This window comes from Chinchilla lanigera, unplaced genomic scaffold (genome assembly GCF_000276665.1).
Source record: "Chinchilla lanigera isolate Chin_1 unplaced genomic scaffold, ChiLan1.0 scaffold00087, whole genome shotgun sequence".
NCBI classification, from domain to species: Eukaryota; Metazoa; Chordata; class Mammalia; order Rodentia; family Chinchillidae; genus Chinchilla; species Chinchilla lanigera.
In genome coordinates, this window is record NW_004955488.1 from 2,006,086 (window position 1) to 2,014,785 (window position 8,700).

Genomic DNA, 8,700 nt, shown 5'->3' on the forward strand with positions numbered 1-8,700 from the left:
TATATTATATATATACTCTTCTAATCCATCTGACAAACTTCCCCAAAATTACTTTCTGTAAAATGTAAATCCCACTTTGTTAATTTCTGCCCAATTCAAACCTATCAATGGTTTGATAGGTTTCACCTTCAATCGAGAATGAAGGAGAGGTTTCTTCACATGGAGCATTTTCTGGATTCCATAAATTTCAGGTTATATAATTCTAATATGAATTCTGTATAGCACAAGTAATAATGTTAATTTTTCTATAGTTATATTTTATTATAATGAGGGTTAGAAGGAAAAACACATTGACTGTGTTTGTGATATCATTCTCATGGACTTTTTGTTAATTGTAGGACTACGGTTCCAGTTGGCTCGGAGACTGTTCTTTGTTGTTTTTGAAATCCATGAGACAGTAGATGAAATTTTTTATTTCATCACAGAGAAGGGACTAATTTGGAATGATTTGATCTTGGGAGCAAAAGTGAAATCCCATGTTTCACAACCCTAATGGATTGAGACAAAAGGCCAAATCTGCTAAAATAAAGACAAGTACTGTTACCAGAGAAAGAGCATAAAAAGATAAAAATCTAAGAAGTTCACCTTGCATAATGACTTCTCCTGGTTGAGTATAGAACCCTATTACCTTGTACAGGCATCTATACAGGGTGTATTCTTAAATTGTTTTTATTTAAGTGACAGTGATATCTTCTTCCTCTTTCCTGCCCTTGTGTTCTCTCCTATCATCTTTCCTCTCCCCAGCCCTCCCGAAACAGTAGCTTATAAGGCCGTCTCAGGTCAGAGGCAATGTGACTGATTCCCTGTCCGGGAAGCTTCATTTGAACCTCGGCTGTGTGCTTTGCTTTACTGGGCTTCCTGACTGCATCTGAATGAGTGCTGCTCATTCTTCTGATCTCTTCCTGGATGTATTTTTCCCACTCTGCTTCCCTTTTGTGTAGAACAAGAATTACTTTGGGGGTTAAAATTTTATTGAATTTTTTTTCACTGTAAATGTTTTCAAAGCATCTGGGAGGGTGATAAGTGCAAGTCTGAGTCATTCTCCCCATCATATTCGGTGCAGGAGCAGGCAATTGATAATCAGTACATGGCAATTTCTCGGGGCTCTCTGTGGGTGAGCAAGGGTCTCTGGGATAAAGAGGCAGCAGGAGTAAACGGGATAGCAGCCGCAGTAATAATTTACTGTGGAGCTAGCGTGTGCACCTAAACACAAGGAGGAAGTCGGATGGACCAGAGCACCACATAACAGGACCTGAGCAGTCTACTATGGTGGCCGCACACATGGCTGATACCCCATAGGAGGGTAACACTGATGAGACACTTTTTCCTGAGGAAAACTTACAAAAGCCAACATTTCCCAAATAAGTTCCTGCGCTTGTGACTGAATATCCTGCAAAGAAAAAGTACCTTATCAAATAAATTGGGAAACCAATGTGTCAACAAAGTTACCAAAACTTATTACTGTGCAGCTTTTCACAACCATGCTGTAAGTATTGAGAGCCTCTGAAGCAGTGAAATGACAGGAACAGGTTTGGATTGTAGAATCCCAGCACGTACTATCAGCCCACAGAAATGGCACTCCACCAAAGTGCCTTCAGAAGTACTGACAAGTTTGGCAGCAGGCTTCAGAGTCAATGATTTTGCAAAGGGAACTTAGCTTTGTCAATGTAAACTGTTATAATTTTTGTAACAATTTAAGCACTCCAAACATATCAGCTTGCTCACTGAAAATTGGGTGTATAATATATAAATTTCAGAAGGATGGTAACATTTAATGGGAAAACATGCTTCACTTTCCCGTCATTAGTGGAAGGACTGGTACTGTAAGAGAATGTACTGTTTGAGGCAGATACGGGAAACAGCTATGCTAAGAGTTCCACAGTAAAAAGGGTTGTCTCTCATTGCATAGCACGCATTTCTAGAGGACTCCTCCTTCATCCTGATCATGGCGTCTCATCATCCTCATTCAACTGGAAATGAATACTTTTTCCAAATCAAGCCTTCTTTCTGAAATAAATGTTTCAATATTACCTCAGTTTTTTCAGTTCCCTTGACAAATGCTTCTTCCTCTATAACTTAATATCTGCACCTTCAAAGTTCGCAAGAAACATGCTTTATTTTCATTTTCTTTCTCATTATGCATTAAGCTACAAAGCCTCAGACCAAAATATTAGCAATCATAGGAGGAAAAATAGCAATTGAAAGAACAAAATCTTCTTTTCGGAGGCAAAGTATGAAATGACTTTCAAGTACTTCCCAAGAATGAGGAATGATATAAGCATTCCATCTTAGAAAATACAATGTCTATATTAAAAAAAAGCAATATAAAACTTACTATGTTAGCCCACATGGAAGGAAAAAGGTTTTTAAGGCAGGATGAGTCATGTAAAAAGGATGTTTCACTATAGATATAAAAAGAATCAGCGAATGAAAACATGACTTTGACATTTATGATCTCAAACCTTAGTTCCCCCTCTCTGCTTAACAAAATTAAATAATCTTCAAAGCTTTGAAATGCTAGCGATCAGAACTCAAATTAAATCAGAAGTTTTAGGTGTAAAATTTGTATTCTCCAATTATTTCCACTGTATGTTAATGTTAGGAAGCTTTTACTGTAACGTGTTCTGTGCTGTGACTACACCTGAAGTAGTTCCCTCATTGCAACAAGTTTATTTAGCAGGAGCAAATCTTATAAATTAGGTCATATAAATATCAAAATTAACAGAAAGTAATATCGATCTTTTTTTGTTTGTTTGTTTTGTCTTCTTGAGACAGGGTCTCACTACAGTTCAGGCTGTCCCTAGCTCACTTTGTAGCCAAAACTGGCCTCAAACTTGCAACGATCCTCCTGCCTCAGTCTCCTGAGTGCTGGGATTACAAGCATGTGCCATCATGCCTGGCTAACATTAATCTTTGTAAAATTTGGAGAAACAAAAATTTGTGGTTCTGAGATTAGAAAAATTCATTACAATTTTTGCATTTTCTACTTATCAGTTTAATAAAGGTGAGTTATTATTTTAAGGTCCAGATCTGAAGTTTGTCAAATGTAAAAGTGGGATATAAATAAAATAAACTTCCTTCCATGATGACTTGCTATACACTGAAAGAACATGCATCTGAAAACGTTATCTGAAAATAGTATAATTTAATAAGTGATATTCACTTATTTGTAGTTTGAATATATTACTGGGAGGTGAGGCTTATTCAACTTCCTTCCATTCCTGGTCTGCAGATTAATATTTCATTGAAAGACAGAAATGAAAAGAGACATTTTCTAAAAAGCAATCATATACAAAATAATGGTCTATGCACTCTCTCTAACATATAACAAACATAAACACCTGGAGCATAAATTAAGGTAAGAAAAATCTTGCTTGCTCACAACAGAACATTTTGTTCTAGGCAAAATCTTCCAGACATTCAACTGTCTCAAAATCCTCACAATACACAGTTATAGCCTTGAGAAGTATTTTATTTTGTTCTTTATTCTCTTCTGGTCTGTGAAGCTGAGCTTTAACTTGTAGGCAGACATTAAGTAGCTCTAATTGTGGAAGTCATACAGATCTGTTGAAAAAGGAAGTCAGGTACTCTGTGGCCTTTTTCTTTTCCTAACACATAGACACTTATATCTCTTATATTAAAACCACCCAACAGATTCCCTGATTGATCATCAAATGCAAATCACAAATATGAACACTTTCACCTCTTTTCAAAAACAGTCTGTTTAAACACACAAGCTGTGTTTTGAGCTTTTAAATATTGCAGTTTTCCTTCATCTGCTTCTCACTTGCTGCTGTCAGGAGAGTTAGTTAGGATCATTTAAATCCCTGTTCTGACACTACCTGTGCCTTTCTCAGTAGGAAAGTTAATGCAAAATCTGTATTTCTTGTTGTTTTTAACAAGAAAATAAAACACTATTTGTAAAACTTCTGGGCAAGCTCTAAGTGGGACACTAAATGGGCCATTAATATGTTCTGTGTTGCTTGCCTTTTCCTCTGTAAAACCAAAATAAAACAAAACAACAAAAGATGTTTTGGGCAGGATTTAAAACTATTAGTAGACAGGTATGGCTTTTTGTGGCTATTATGTAATGTATGTTTAGCCAGGGATTTAGCTCCTTGGCACAAGGTCTGCCCAGGAAGCATGGGGTCGTGAGTTCGATTCCCTGTACAAAAAAAAACAAAGCTGTGTAATGCGATGTTTGTTTGTTTGTTTTTGAGACAGAGCCTCTCTATACAGTGCAAGCTGGCCTTGAGCTCACTTTGTTGCCAAGGCTGGTCTCAAAATTGCAGTGATCCTCCTGCCTCAGCCTCCTGAGTGCTGAAATTACAGGTGTGAGCCACCACACGGGGGTCTAATGTGATGAAATGACTTTATAACATATGCGAGCTTCACTGTGAAATTTCTGAAACTTTTCTAATAAATAACGATATATATTTCTGTCTCTTTTTTGTACCAGGAATCAAACTCACGACCTTGTGCTTGCCAGGCAGACGCTTCATCACTGAGCTATATCCCCAGCCCTTTTTTGACATTTATAAACATCTACATGTATAATTACAGGACTCAATGCAATAAGTTTCATTTGGGTAAACTATATAAATTTATGTTTGTAGATTGTGTAAAAAGAGTACTTAAGAGAAATTACACTCATTGTCTTTTAATGGGCAGGTATGAAAAGGAAGTAATCTTTTACTTCTAGTAAGGCTTTAGAAACTTTAACACATCATTATCTCTCACTAGAAAATAGAACAACAGCATACTATTTTTCCTAGTTTTTGTTTATTATCAGGTGGCTAAGTTTATAAGGCAATGAAAAAAAAAACTGAATTCAGGAAAATGGCAAGCCTTTTCTCACAGAGAAGAGCCCTCTGACTTTTCCATCCCTGGCAGACTGGAAGCTAGAAAATAAAAGGACAATAGAAGAATTTAAGGGAAAACCAACTGAATTTTAACAAACTCCTAAAAGTCTTGTACAGCTTAACAGCAGTGGATTCCAGCAGTGCAGATTTGTAGCATAGGTTAAGGCTGCATCTACCGGTCAAATTGCTTACAGCGTTAGATAACTGAGGGGAAAGAGGGAAAGCCTGGAGCGGGCAGAGAATATACTCAAAGACACTCTTGGCTTTCACCGGGAACTTTAGGCTCTCTAACAGCTGGGAAGAGGGCAGCATATGGGCCGGACTACAGAACACACGAAATCTTCCAGTGCCCATCAAAACTCATCAGTCCCGCTGAAGAGCAGTCTTGTTCTCTCTTTGGGATTAAGCAAATAAACTCTACAGCATATAGAGATATCTGTAATCCAGTCTGCACTGATATTTCAAATCCAGTTGAAGGGAGTGTGAGTAGCCTCAAATCTAGGTGCAATACTGCAATTTGTGATTAACTGAAAGGAGCAGCTAATGTTTAAATTTTTCTTTCTTCTTGACCAGTTTTGCATGCTTGTATCTGGTAATCAGAATGACTGATTTGAAGACAACAATATGCAGTATAAGAACCACGGTTGAATTCCTCCCATCTTGTATGATGAAGCTCTGTATTTTTTCCAAATTTTTTTATTAGTTATTATTATATTTGTTTAATCAGTCTTGCATTCTTATATCAGATGGACTGAGCAACTTCGATGAAGATAACAGTATGTAATATGGCACCCATTGTTAATTCCTATCATTTTGTTTTGAGGTCATGTATTATTTTTGTGTTGTTTTTGTTTTTGTGTTCATTATTGTTGTTTTGTTAGTTTTTTTCTCTTTAAAATAAAAAAGTAAATATGGAGCTAACGTAAGCTATTCCATTCCTATTCACCACTATAAATTAAAAAAAAAAAATAAAGAAAATTTTTTTAGAAAAGCAAGTCACCAAAATCCACTATACAGCCCCTAGAAAAGAAATATTACCTAGAAAAGAAATATTACCTAGAAAAGAAATATTACCTAGAAAAGAAATAAAAATGACTGACAATGCATACGCTGAGAAGCTGTGATTAAAATGTGATTCTCATATGTGTCTCATGTGATGTATGATGGTTCAGTCACTTTCAGATCTCTTGGTGTTAGATATAAACTTACCCTCTCCACTAGCAATTCCAGTGTCAGGAGTTTACACAAGATAAATAGAAGCACATTCACACAGCACTTGCACAGCACTGCTCTAAATGCCTCATTTATAACAGCTAAGAGCTAAAACAACTCAAATGGTCAATATGTGGGAAAACACATTGTGATATATTTACACAATGGAACATCACTCAATGACCAAAACAGTTGAATTTTTGTGCATGAAACAGCAGGGATAAATTTGAAAAACACTTTGAGCAAAAGAGGTTAAGCAAAAAATGCACAAAATAAGATTTATTGTATATGAGCTATAAATAGATGTACTATTACTCTAGATTGGACAAATAGGGATACAGTTGTCTCAGGAAGATCAACTGGGGAAGAGAACAAAGGAATTGTCTAAAATAACTGAAATATTCTATATTTATTGAGCAACAGTTGTGAGGATTAAAACTTCTTGTAGTGAACATCTATCACTTTAGAAAAGCACCAGTATTGATGAGGTTCAAGATGTTTTTCTCTTATGATACAGATATACTGGTGGAAATTTTATATCAATAAAGAATTAAAAGGCTGAAGCCAAATGCCTTAGATGATCATTATGGAAGAGGATAAACATGACTGAGAAAAATCAAAGCATAATGATTTCACATTAAAGAGGCTCCCAGGTCTTGTAACTTATTTCCTCCACTATTAATCTACACATCTTCTACTGTCAACAATTCAGATAATTTGAGACTAGCAGTAATTTGATTCTTATGAACTGGTCTGAAAATAGCTGCGTAGAACTGAGAAAGATGTAATTATAACAACATGCAGTCCCGGAGGCAGGGGGAAACATTTGTGTAAATAAGTATAATAGGAAGTCAGAGCTGATGGTGCACTTCTGTAAGCCCAGTACTTGGCAGGCTGAGGCAAGAGGACTGCTGTGAGTTCAAGGCCAGTCGGGGCTACATAGCAAGATCCTATCTCAAAAAACAAGAAAAACAAAAATAAGTACAATGATATCAATGTTACTGAAATAACTTGAGGTAAGTCTGTTGACAGAAAGGTCATTACTATAATCTAGAGTGTCTTGATCAATCTTCTTTATTTTTGTTGGGGGAAGACTTTTCTTAGTTAATAGAAATTTGTTTTTCTACTCCTGTAAAACAAATAGCTATATCAGACTATAGTGATTTGCATACAATTACTGTTAAGATTATCCAGTTTAGTACCTCAGTTGTGGTAATGATACCAATAGCGTTTACATATATTTAAACTCACAAAGACATGTGCATTGAATATGCACATTTGTTTGTATAGAAGTTACACTTTAAAAAAGTTAAAGCAATGATTATCCAATTTGTTTCTTTTGCTGTATTCTACATTTAAATCTTGACAGTTTTGACTTTTTCATCAAGATATAATGAGATGAACAAAGACAAAATTTTTCTCAATTGATTCTTAGCTGCATATGTTATTATAATTTGATTTAGCATCCTGGTTTGTACATTTACTTGTTATAGGTCTGGCTGATCAGTCAGTTTCCTTAAATGTGTTTAATCTAGGTCTATTCAGTTTATGTATTACTCAGTCTGTTTTGGTTTGAATAACTCAAATTGAAGTTGCCATCCTGTGTTCAGTGTCAACAGGTCATCTGGTTTCTTCTTGAAGTTCCATGAATTTTTCTTTAATTTTAACATTAGGCAAGTTTTCAGATAGAGGGTCGGTGGTGTGTTGTGGCCTCAGGACATTTCAAGTTTTCTGTCTTAATAAGAATATATAAGCTCAATACCAGGAGGGAGATTGGGGTAAGAAATAAACAGATTTCAATGTTTGAAATAAGAATGGGTTTAAGGAATTGATAGCAGTTAGAAATTAGGAAAGTACAGATTCTGACAATAGGGACAAAGAAGTAAACCCAAAACAGATAAAATATCAGAAGCAAGGGGAAATGCTATGAGCCTAAGCAGAGTCTGTGTAGCAGGTAGGAATGCAGGTACAGTGCAGCAGAATGTCAGAAGTGAGTGTATCCGTCATCAGTGTAAGGTCAGCAATAACAGAGAACTGGAGTTGGAGCCAGTGTAGAAGAAGTAGAAGGCAGAAGAGTTACATTATAGGGAGAGGGTGACTCATGATAAATGCTGGCTGGAAGGTGAATTGTGTGATTCCCTTATTATTCCATTTTCACTGTACAAAACACACACTCCTCTGCTACACTATGATGAATACCTCCAAATGTCAATGTAGCTTTTCAGGAGAGAAAAAGAATATTTTATATTTGTCTAAGCTACAAGTAAAAACATAGAAAAGAGAAACTGTGGCCAGCCCCCTCCCCCTAAACCTGTGATTAAAAACAACCCAAATGAGAGTTTAAAAGAAAAATGAAAAGGAATTCAATGACAAGGAATGATTACTATGGCCTATGATATGTTTAATCTTTGATTTGCAGCCTTCTTTTAATCTTTAGGTTAAAGATTAGGCCTTTAGTGTCTAGCTTTTCAAAATCGCTGCATTTAAACCCAGAAGTAGCTGAAATTTATTCATTGTTCATTTATTCAACTCTATATTAGCTTCAAAATGTGGATGGGTTCACCACAATAGGGATGGATACAAGTGAGAAAAAAAATGAGAAATTTTTTTTTTTTTTTTTTTTTTT